This window comes from Lissotriton helveticus, chromosome 7, assembly GCF_964261635.1.
Source record: "Lissotriton helveticus chromosome 7, aLisHel1.1, whole genome shotgun sequence".
Taxonomy (NCBI): Eukaryota; Metazoa; Chordata; class Amphibia; order Caudata; family Salamandridae; genus Lissotriton; species Lissotriton helveticus.
In genome coordinates this window covers 215,322,335-215,335,248 of record NC_136068.1, presented here as the reverse complement: position 1 = coordinate 215,335,248, position 12,914 = coordinate 215,322,335, and the positions used below count along the sequence as shown (strand labels likewise).

Below are 12,914 nucleotides of genomic sequence, written 5' to 3'. Positions count from 1 at the left end.
TAGGCAAGCTAATGCCCAGAGTTGCCGAGTGAGACCCCTGGTTAGAGTAGGCACCGAGGCGAGAATTATCGAGCCCGCAGACCCTGGTCCACGACCCTACCGCGTCGGGAATTGAACCCTGGTCCCGGGCCGACTCCTGCTTCCGGGTCTGCCGCCTCTAACCAGTGAGCCACACAACTCCACACTTACAGAATCTCAATTACCAATTCGGTAATAACAGATATTAAGAATTCGGTATTGTTTACCGAATTCTTACCTACATCTGAAATACCGATTTCCAAATACCGAATCTGTAAAATTCGGTATTTAGAATTCGGTATTTCACTACTACCTACATCGGGCCCTACAACCCCAATAAAGTATATTACATAAGGGAGTATCCCTACTGCATAAAATAATATTATAAAATATATAACATATGTATGCCTGTAATGGATTTATAATTAAGGCTTCCAATTTTCCATTTTTACTGATTTTTTACAAATAAATACAGACAGGAAAAAGTGTGTTTTCTGTCTGTATTTAATTTTAAAAACAGAAAAATATTTCAAATTGTGCTTTTTGTGAAAGACTTCATGCAGTCTCATGACTTATAGGCAAAAGCTGAGCAGATAGACAGAATGGGGAGTTACAAAACAGGATCAGGATTTCTTAAATACAGGCAATATTTTTAGCATAACATTAATATGCACCCGAGGGTGTAGTGTTTTGTTATTTGTGGCTGCTTAATTTGCTAAAACGTGATAGGCATCCATGTAAGAGCGTTTAAGAGTTACATTAATGTGAAAATATACCATTTTACGACTCCATTTATTCTAAAAACACAAAATAAATATTGATAAATATCAATAAGGTAACTCAAATAAATATATGGATAAATACAGGCTGAAATGTTAAAAAAATAAACAGCACTAAACTGGGAACCCTATTTATAATACAAGGGATTCTGCAAGCCCTGTATAAACACCTGTCTCTAATTTCTTTATAATCGGCAACTTCTGAAGCACTCAGTCACCGACTGCTGTGTCAGAAATGGCCGATTTTGTGGGAAATGAACTGTGCTCTGACATTACAATGATACTGCCAGAGCCAGCAGCCAGGTGAAAGGCAGGTCAGGTCCTGGAGTAACTGTTCAAAGCAACAAAAATGAAACATTGCTTTTTTCCTTCCGTTTTTTTTAAAACTCCACAGTGCCAAGTAGAAAGCAGATACTTATAGCAACATGTTTATTGCACTCCTTGGGAAATCAAAGAAAAGCTAGAATCTTTCTTGCTGTTTCTGCTACGCCTCTTTTTTCTAAAGTGACTTCTAATCAATTGCTTCCAATATCGTTTTTCAACAACTAGCTAACTATTTTTTTTGTTGTGTTTAATTCTGCACTACACTTGTGATTCTATTTTTATTCTTCATGTTTGCAAACATGCTTTTTCTTTTATATGAAAGAGCTACGCACAAGGATTTAAGTGGTTTATGGAACAGGTGATGGTCTGACCATGTATTAAAAGGGATACAGTACCCCTTGCCATACATGACAAGGATATTGCATGTCACCTCAGAGTTCCATAACCTTATAAGGGGAATGTGGCCTTTGGCCTCATTCCTCTACATGGCCATGGAACTCCCTGGTGACTTACAATATTCTTATAATGTACAGTAAGAGGTACCATATCTCATATAAAAACCTGTCTCTAATTTTCTTATTGCAAACTAATAATTTCCCAAAAGAAGAAAATTAAGTAGCTACTCTACTTTAATATTTTATTATAATTGAGTTGTGAATGCACAATGCCTGATTCCAAAGTAAAAAAAAATGAAACTGCTGCTTACACTGTGGTAGCTAGCTTTACCACTAATCAGCTCTTCTCAACTGTGTTTTTATAAAATAAAGAGGCATTAGCAGAAAGGAAGCATTCCTGGAAGTTTGTTTATTTGTAATTTTTTTCACAGCTAGTTTATTTTATGAAACCAGGAACATCTCTGCACCTTATCACATTATGAACTAAGTTTTTAAAAATTACTTACATTAAACTGCATACATACTTTTCAACAAATTCTAAATTCACGCTGTATATTATGTTTCCATGTTTTCTACATTTATTCTACATAGCTGCAACCATAGTATCTCTTGCACGCAAAGACTAACAGACCAGGGAATTAGGCTTTTTGGAGAAAGGGTAATAATGCAACCATGTATCATAAGAAAAGAAATAACCCTTCACCATGTGTTAAAAGGATATTGCAAGTCACCTTGAAATTCCAAAACCTTATTAAGTAATTTCGGCCTTCAGCCTCATACCTCTATGCCCAAGGAACTCCTCAGTGACATGTAATGTAGGTGAAAGGTGATTCAGCCCATATATCACGTTACTGAAATGTTTTGTGACAGATTAGAGGAAAACGAATGAAGGCAGAGCTCTTTTAAAAGGGCACAAAGATAGGAAGTGACTTTCAATACTGCTTTTAAGTATGGCAGCAGATATATCACGTCACACCATCATACTCCAACCCCTTCCAATAATTGTTCTCTTTACTCTTCAGATGAAATAAATACAGTGGTCGCAGAAAATACAAAATGAATACTATGGTGCAGATATACTAATGTTTTGTGTCTGCGTTGCATCACTTTTGTTGTGCAGCCCCAACGCAAAACCCTTTTTACCATTTACTAAGCCACACAAAGCCTCTTTGTGCGGTTTAGGAAATACAAAGTAACGCAAGGCAGTGCATAGGCATAGCACTGATTTGAGTTACTTTGTGTTAGTCGGTGTTCAGTTGGTGAAACATGGGCGTTCCTATGCAACGTGGTTAACATCTACTAATCTGCCAGCTGTTACATTAGCCATCCCCGCGGATTACAAGTTTATTTACCTAAATCGAACTAGGAAAGCAGGTGGTGACATAGGGATTGCCTTTAAGAGTCACTTAAAAGTGAAATGGCTGTCGACGTGGAGTGACGCCATTATGGAACTGGGCATTTTTAGAGTTACCCTCTCTCCATCCATATCATGGGACGGGGCATTATTATACCGCCCCCAGGCCCAAAAACAAATTTCACCAACTATTTGATGGAACACATTGCTACCCATGTATTGGCCTCAAGTAATTTCACGCTACTGGGGGATTTTAACGTTCATGGGGAAAATATAACAAACCCGGAAGTCCTGCAACTTATCTCCGCCTTGAGTGATATAGGTTTATCACAAAGAGGAAGTGGTCCCACACATAATGCGGGCCACTCATTAGATCTTATTTTTTTCTAATTTTGATGGAGTAAGAGTATCTTCCCCTCTCCCCTTGGTCTGGACAAATCATTATATGATCCAATTTTTTCTTCAGATCCAGGCAAAAGGGGCCCCCCGGACTCCCCAAAATCAAATGAACCAGAGAAGAAGTAGGCCCTGGAAAAAACTCGCGCTGGAATCCTTTAATATTATTTATAATCAATTATGGGCCGATTCAGGCTATGTCCAGCAAGATCCTACGGAACTGCTGGACACGTTCAACACTATTTTTGAAAGAACTCTTGATATGATCATACCAGAGAAAAATACTACTATGGCTGCCCGACAATCTTCTGCCCCCTGGTACTCTGGTGACCTAAAAAATGAGAAATCTCGATGCAAAGCGTTAGAACGGCGCTGGAGGAGGACGAATAATAACTTAGATAAACAAGCTTTCAAATCCTCCCTATCGCACTATCAGAAATCTATCAAAGAAGTGAGATGTTCTCACCTTCGTACCCAAATAGAACAAGCAGAAAACTCGGCCAAGACTCTTTTTAACATCGTTAATGATTTCTCCTCTCCCCCGCATGTAGACAGACACCCCCCCATCCCAATCATTGGTTGACTCAATAGCTAATTTTTTCCATGACAAAATAGCCGCAATTTATTCCAATTTCACAACGGTAACGTCCACCATTTCGGACTCCACCTTACCCGAAGACAATTGCCAGATATTTACTACGGGTGGCCTAAATCAGTTCGCTGATATCTCGATAGAAGAGACTGAAAACTTACTTCGGGCGGCAAAATCTGGTTCCCCAACAGATTTGTGCCCCCCCAAGCACAATGGCCTTGCTCTCCCCTACATGTGTTCCAGCAATACAACTCATTTTTAACTCTTCCATCCATACGGGCTGTATTCCCTCCACCTGGAAGGAAGCTTATGTCCGCCCCATACCAAAGAAAATATCAGCAGATCCACAGGTGCTAGGGAATTATAGACCAATATCCCTGCTACCACTTCTGGGAAAAACTCTTGAATCATCTATAAATAAACAACTCAGCCAGTACCTGGAACGAAACAACTTCCTGGATCCATCTCAGTCTGGCTTTCGCCCCGGCTACAGCACAGAAACAGCAATTTTGGCTGTTACGGATTCCTTACGTCTTACGCTCGATGCCGGTGGTTCTATGATTCTGATTTTATTAGATCTTTCTGCGGCTTTTGATACTATATCCCATCAATTGCTGGCCGATAGACTACAGGATTGTGGCATCGGAGGCATGGCCCTGAAATGGCTAAAAACCTTTCTTACGGATAGATGCCAAACAACCATGCTAGGTACTTTCACATCTGAAAAGTTTCAGCTAGAGAAAGGCGTCCTTCAGGGCTCGTGCTTGAGCCCAACGTTCTTTAATGTTTAAATGGCCCCTTTGGCGAAGATTGTGCAACCCTTCGGCTTTGAGATTGTATCATACGCCGATGATACACAATTGTTATTCCCAGTTGGCTCTAACCATGTGGATTAGAAATCCCGGTTTTCAAGAGGAATGCTGGCTATCTCGGAGTGGATGCGGGAGAGATGCCTCCAGCTCAACCCTGGGAAAATGGAGGTGATGCTCCTAGGTAAAGCTTCCCACTACTGGTCAGCCGATTGGTGGCCAGTAGAGCTGGGCAAGGCCCCTACTCCTTCCTCATCAGTAAAATCTTTGGGTATTCAATTGGATGATAAACTTTCTATGAAAGACAACATAAAATCCATTACAGGGTCCTGCTGCCACAGCCTTCGGCTGCTACGAGAAACAATCCCCTAGCTTCCTTTAGAACATCGGAGAAAAGTCGTCCAGGCTTTGGGGATTGGTGTCACTACAACGCATGCTTTTACCACGCATGCCTTTACAACGCGGTTTTTACCACGCAGTCCATTACAACGCATAATGCTTTTAGGCGCTGGATAGTGAATTATTTAATTTACTATTCCAACTCCAGTCCCCGTGGATAGCAGGGAAGGTGTTGGATAGTATATTAAATACATTCCCTATCCTTGAGCGCCCCCCAGCGCATTGCGTTGTAATGGTTTGCGTGGTAAAAGTTGCGATGTAATGGTAGTGCGTTGTAAAAAATTTGTTGTAACCGTGCTACACCAGGCTTTGGTTATGAGCAGACTCGATTACGGGAACGCACTATTTGCCGAAGTGGGTGACACAGCGCTAGCCAAATTACAAGTCATAGAAAATACTGCAGCCAGGATGGTCTTGAACCGCCCCCCAGGATCTCCTTCCCTCCCCTTACTCAGAGAACTTCACTGGCTCCCAGTGAAAAAGTGAGTCCTTTTTAAGACCTGCTGCCCCTCATTCAAGGCTCTCAAAGGGGAAGGCCCCCGTTACCTACAAGAGAAGTTACAAAAGTACGTACCAGAACGGAACCTTAGGTCCAACAATTTGGCCCTTCTTAGGGTCCCTCGAATTCGCCTGAGTCGCTCAGGTGGTAGGGCCTTCTCATATGTCACCCCTAAATATTGGAACGCGCTACCGGAGGGTTTGCGTAAGTCAACATCTCTCCAACCCTTCCGGAGACTATTGAAAACCTTTCTGTTCTAAAGCCTCTTTTTTTGCATATGAGTCTACTTCCTTCCCCCAGAAGTTCCCCCACAGGTATAAGCGCTGAGATGCCCCCGGGTGATTCACGCGCTATACAAAAAGCCAATAACATAACAATAACATAACCCACTTATTTTAACGCATTCCCAGATTTACTAAGGTGAGTAAACCTGAAAATGCGTCAAAATGCTACGTCTCCTTACACTAGAAGTAACAAAGAGAAATGTCTTTACTTCTGCTCGTTATTTTCTCTTTCTATGTGTGATGCATTCTGCAGAAAACAAAGAAAGAGCAATATGCCTCTAAAGATTGTTTTTGTGCAGGACGGTGCCAGTTCCTCTGCAACGGCACCTTTCTGCGCAAAAACAATCCTGCCTGTAACCCAGGCACCCATACCCCATGGTGCAGGGTCCCTGATTTGGTGCTAAGCAGCACACCGTACAACAACGCTAAGAGACAGCGGAAATGCACCATATCTTAGTAGATATGGGGCTTTTCTGTTGTCTTAGTTTAACACAATGCAGCGCAGCAACTTTGCTTGCTGCCCGGCAGTAAAACCACCTCTGAAGCTGTATTGAGAAAATAGACACACAAATATGCAAGACGTTACTTCTAGCAAGCACATATAGTAAGCAACACAATGTATAGCAGGGTAACAGATAATTTCTTTATTTAGTCAGTGTGGTAAAATTTTAAAAAAGTGATGCTCCGGTGGCGTTAGGGGCTTGTAAATATGCCCCAAGGTGTGGTACCCACTTTGGTACTTCATATGGATTTCTGAGTTCATGAAGGTGCTCTGATTGTGGCAGTCCCACTTTCCATTACAATGTCAGAGAATGTGTCAAGGTGGCTTGCAATATCCTTCATTACTGTGGTTACCCGTGACACATTTGTGCTCTGCTGGTACAGTGACTTAGGGCAACATGTTTCAAATTTGGAAATTGCGATTACCTGATTGTGATTTTTTTGAGAAAGGCAATTAGGTCATCACAATTTCCAATGTATGAAACTTGATGAGTTTCATATACCGATTCCTAGAGGGTCGCAAATTGACCCATCTCATTCATATTAATGAGGCAGATCACAATTTGCGACCCCCTAGGAATCACTAAAATCACGGGGATGGTGGGCTGCTTGGGTCAGCAGACCACCATGTCCGTGATTGCTTTTAAATAAAGCAATCTTTTTTTTTAAATGCAGCTCGCTTTCCTTAAAAAAAATGGGTTGTGTTTAAAAAAAGAAATTAAAAGTTTTCTTTTAATTTTTTAAGAGGAGGCAGTGGTCCATTGGACCACTGCCTGCCCTTAAGAAACATTTTTACTACCATTACCAAAGGGATGGGGGGGACCCCTTCCCATTAGCGAATGGGTTACCACCTACTTGAAGTAGTTGATAAAATGCAAATGTTTTATGTCTGCATTCACGGTCACAAAACATTCATAAATACCATTTGGATTCGCTATTTGAAACGGATGCCCTAAACACACCCCTTTCAAATACCGAATCGCAAACCCATTTTATGATTTGGTAACAAGTTGCCGAATCGCAAAATGGGTTTTGATAGATGTAAAAAGCCTTTTTTATGTTTGCAAACGTGCTGGTTCTGCAAATCGGCCCGTTTGCGAATGCAAAATTGGTTGATACATGTGGCCCTTAGAGCTTTACAGGCTCTCCCTTCAGTAACAAGTGCATCCATGTCAAATTTCTGACCATGAATCATACTCCTCTTGTAAACAGGTTGATTTTGCTCTGCTTTAATAAAATGGCCCTTAGCGGCAGCTCCTGCATCCAGCTGACCGAGGGCCGGACTGGCTACCGGGCAGTTGTGTGTGCTGCCGTGCTGGGGGCTAATTTCGTTGATGGGGACCTGCGTGTGCAAAACGTAGGGGCATATTACCAACAACTAGCGATAATTATCGCTATATTGGCTTAGCGGCAATAATTTTATCGCCGTATTGCGGTGATTTTTATCGCTTAGGAGCCTTGCTATTATCAAGGTTTATCTCCTAAGCGATAAATATCGGCCGAAATGCATGAATATCGCTGTAAAGTCAGCGATATTCATGCATTACCGAGCTAATGCTCTTAGCCATGTTATCCACCTCCCATTGGATAACATGGCTAAGAACTGCTCAGGGCAGGTGTTAGCTTTTGGAGATATTTGCGCTTAGCGCGAATATCTCCAAAAGTTGGTAATAGGAGATAGCGATGTTAGCGACTGTTTCCAGTCGCTAACATCTTGGCACGCCCACTTTGCATGTCATTAGTGATAAATATCTCTGACATGCAAAGCGGGGCCCAAGATGGTCGCTATCTCCTACTAGCTGTCGCTAACTGGTGTTAGCGACAGCTAGGTAATAGGGAGATAATTTTATCTCCGCTTTCTTGGCTTTTAAAGCCAAAAAAGCGGAGATAAATCCCTTGATAATATGCCCCGAAATTCGTTTTGCTTTTTTTATTTCATATCGCACGCAGGTCCCTATCAGCGAAATAAGCCCCCACCACAGAGAAATTAGCCCCTAGCTCGGCAGCACACACAACTGCCCGGTAGCCAGTCCGGCCCTGAGCTGACCCCATCTATCAGTGCAAACTGCTTCCTGGGTGATGGACTGACCTTTTCCCAACTTAGCCTCGGTTCCCACTGATTCAGGAAAGTTCAATGACATTGTGGCCCCAAGCCATATTTGTTCATGAATCGCGCACACTGGTGGTCCATCGTTTGCCAGAACATGGCCCACAGAGGCTGGAGTGACTAGAACTATTCTCTCCACTGCGCCCAGCAACATTGAACCTGTTTTTAAGGAATTAAAACTGGGAGGCGGAGAGTGCACAGTGCTTTGGCCTGCACTCCTGGCACAGGGATACGCTGTTAAGAGGGTGTGGCTTACTGGCTAGGGCAGCTGACCTTGAAGCTGGGGAACCAGGTTCGAGTCTGGCAGGAGGAGCAAACATCTTGTGATTCTGGGCAAATCACTTTATCTCCCCATTCTTAAAATGAATATGTCCGTCTGTAATGCATGTAATGCAACTTGTGCTCATGTAAAGCGCTCTGATACCTTCGGGTCGAGTTCGTGCTATATAAAACTGCAACAAAAACAACACATAATTTCATCCCACAGACTCCACAATTAAGTGTCATGGTCACTTCCCACAGGTGAGAATATAGGAAAACTCTCACCCTCACACTTAGGGACTGACCAAAGAGGCTCATGCCTACAGCACACAGAACAACTGGTGCAGGAACAGGGGAGTGGCTAACAACTTGGACATCTGGTCCACATTTGTGAGTGTGTATGTGTGTCCTCGTGGTGTGTATGTGTGAGTGTGTGTGCAGGGCCGGACTGGCTACCAGGCAGTTGTGTGTGCTGCCGAGCAGGGGGATGATTTTGTTGATGGGGACCTGTGTGTGCAAAACGAAATTCGTTTTGCTTTCTTTATTTCAAAGCGCACGCAGGTCCCCATCAACGAAATAATCCCACACCAAAGAGAAATTAGCCCCCAGCTCGAAGGCACACACAACTGCCCGGTAGCCAGTCCGGCCCTGTGTGTGTGGCCTGAAAGATATGTTTGTGTGTGTGTGCACGTGGTCTACAGGACCAGTCTGCCCGGCTGCCACTAGTGCAATGCTTGTTTTGCTCGGAAGCAAGGCTTGCACTGCTTTCCGATAATGTGCCAGTTCTGTGTTGATGCTGCACCTGTGTTGTGCGCCTGCGTGGGATAAAAAAAACATGCACTGCCGGTGCTTTGGACGGGGAAAGGTTGCTTTGTGCTAAAATTGTTGTGTGCCACTATAGGAAAATGTAATATTACTAAGCTATATCTGTTCTCATTCTCAGGCACTAGTTAAGGTGTTGTGCCTCTGTCTCCACTTTCATGATTTGTACATCATTTAAGGTCAGAGACAAAGGAGTAGCCAGAAAATTGAAATAGCCCCCACTTTGAAGTAGAGCCTTGATACCACCAAGCAAGCGAAGCAAGTGAGCTGAACTCTCGCTAGAACACCTTCCTTGTCTTTTCCATCCATCTAGCTAATTCATTCTTTCACACTTCCATCCACATTTACAGTTTGCCATCCATCCATTCTTTCATCTATCATTCAATCTTTCCCCATTCCCTCCATCCATCCATCAAATCTATCATCCGTCCATCCATACATTCTGCCACCCATCCATCCACTCTGTCACCAATTGATCCATACACTCTGCAATCCATCCATCTGCTCTATGATCCATCCCTCCATCCAATCTGCCTTCCATCCATTTAATCTATCACCCATTGATCCATGCATTCTGTCATCCATCTATCCGCTCTACGATCCATCCATCTAAACACTCTGCCATCCATCAATTCTGCAATCCATTAATTCATCTATCCATTCACTCTGCTATCCATGCATCCATTCTGCCATACATCCACCCATCTGCTCTGCCATCCACCTATCAACTCTGCCATTCATCCATCAATCTCTCAGCTCTGGCACTCATTCATCCACCCTGCCATTCATCCATACACACTTCAACCGAGCCACCCATCTGTCCATCCATCCACTTTGCCATTTCTCCATCCACTCACCCTCTCTGTAATCCTTCCATCCACTCTGCCATCCATCCTTCCATCAATTCAACTCACCCATCCACTCTTCCATCTATTCACACATCCACTCAGTTATTCATCTATCCATTCCACACGCCATCCATTCATCCACTTTACCATCATCCATTTACCCTGCCATTCACCCACCCGTTCATCCATTCTGCCATCCGTCCATTCACTCAGCCATTAATTAGTAAGTGAACTCTGCCATCCATTCATCCACTCTGCAATCCACCATTTTCTCTGCCATTCACTCATCTATCCATCCACCCAATCATCCCCCCACCTATCCATCCATTCTACACTCCAGAATCTCACCCTCCCCCCTGCTGTGGCTGCTAACGCGTGGGCTTCCCGACGCCCTGGTCAGAGATGTGACTTAGGAACTGAATACTTGTTTGTTCAGCAAATCAATAGTTAGCTTGACACATAAGACACATAGATCTGGATACACACGCTGGGCTACTGGAGCAAGAGAGGCGCTACAGCTCATGGTCATTTGGGCCAGATTTATCAATAGTTCACGCAACGCAACAATATGATTTGATGCGCTGCACTGTGTGAAAGGGAGAGGGCAGGAATGTGTCATATTTACCAAGAAATGGTGCATTCCTTCTCTTTGTTATATCTTATGTTATGTTAAGGATATTTATTAAGCGCAACGATTACCCAAGGGTGTCCTGGCGCTAGTTACCTATCCTTTGGGCATAACCGGGGAAAGCAGAGTTACTTGTCAAAAAGCCATGTTTTCAAACCCTTCCTGAAAGTGAGAAGGTCTGGGGCGTTTCTAAGGTGGACTGGGAGGTGGTTCCAAGCTTTGGCTGCCCCAAAGACAACTCCTTGGGCACCCCAAGTCGCTTTTTTTGTAACTGGGACAGTGGCCAGCTTGGCTCCTAGTGAACATAAATTTATATTCGGTATGTACCAATTAAACTGTTTTTGTAAGTAGTCGGTTCCTCCTCCTTGGAGTGCTTTAAAAACAGAACAAAGAGACTTAAAACGCACTCCGTTCTTCACTGAGAGCCAACGCTGCCTACGCTGGTGCACACTCTGCTGCTTAGCGCCAATGCAGACACCCTTGCGCCATTGTGCAAGGGTGCCTGCTTTGCTGGCAGGATTGTTTTGTGCAGGAAAAATACACTTAAATGGATAAAAACAATCCTTAGAGGCTTTTCCCTCTTTCTAAGTTAGCTGTAGAATGCAGGACACATAGAAACAGGAAACAATAAGGAAAAATAAAGATATTTCTCCTCGTTGCACCTTCCCTGGGATGGCGTAGCATTTTGGCACATTCCCAGGTTTAACCACCTTGGTAAATCAGGGAATGCGCCCAAATCCATGGGTGGGTGCATGGGAACACCCATGCTCCACCATAGAATCCCGTCACAGGGAAGATGAAGACAAGGCAGCGACTTTCTCTGCCGTGTTACTATAGATTTACCAGGCAATGCAGAGCCACACAGGGTGTAAATCTGACTAAAGTATTGTGTTGCCCTTGCAACACAATGCATGACGCAAGGACAATGAAATACAATGATAAATCTGGATCTTGGTGACCAGCCTTGTAGCCGGTTTCATGCTGAATGGGAGCAGTGGTACCTGAGAGTTTTGCTCACACCACAATTCTTAGGTAACTGTAATTGTTAGTAACCTGCATGTACCCCTGAAGTCTCCCTCCTGCAGGAGTCAGGTGGCCTTCTTACAACATGTAATGTCTCTTTCAGCCGTGGGAAAAGTAACACCGGATTTTCCTTGAGAAAAGGGGGCTAATGGTCTCCTCTAATATTTGCATTGCATGGCAGATGATGACGGGTGGTTGATCGAGCTGGAAGAAATAACGTATTACCTTACCTTACCTTACGCCCTACAAGTATCACGTGGTCAGGGGAAACAACCTTTACAACGCAACTTTTACAACGCACTACCATTACAACAAAACTTTTACAATGCATGCCATTACAACGAAACCATTACAACCCATGACACTACAACGCATACCACTACAACGCATGTCATTACAACACAGTCATTACAACGCATACCATTACAACGCATAACATTACCATCCAACACTTACCCTACTGTTGCACCCCCTGGAGTTAGAATAGTAATTTTTACCCCTACACTATCCAACACTTACCCTACTGTTACACCCCCTGGAGTTAGAATAGTAATGTTTACCCCTACACTATCCAACACTTACCCTACTGTTGCACCCCCTGGAGTTAGAATAGTAATTTTTACCCCTACACTATCCAATACTTACCAAACATGCAATGTAATGTTATGCGTTGTAATGGTATGCGTTGTACAGGTAGTATGCGTTGTAATGGAATGCGTTGTAAATGTAGTTTTTAAAAATTCGTTGTAATGGAATGCGTTGTAATGGATGTTGCGTTGTAAAAAATGCGTTGTGAAGGAATGCGTTGTAAAAGTATGCGTTGTTACGTCATACATCCGTGGTCAGGGTTGATAGGCATTGGGTCTGTGTTCCTA

At 43.3% G+C, this 12,914-nt stretch overlaps 1 protein-coding gene across 2 annotated transcripts in view; it reads right to left on the bottom strand.

Moving 5' to 3' along the window:
- ZBP1 (Z-DNA binding protein 1) overlaps positions 1 to 12,914 on the bottom strand; it is a 222,354-nt gene that overhangs the window by 95,303 nt on the left and 114,137 nt on the right. The gene's annotated exons all lie outside the window — the stretch shown is intronic.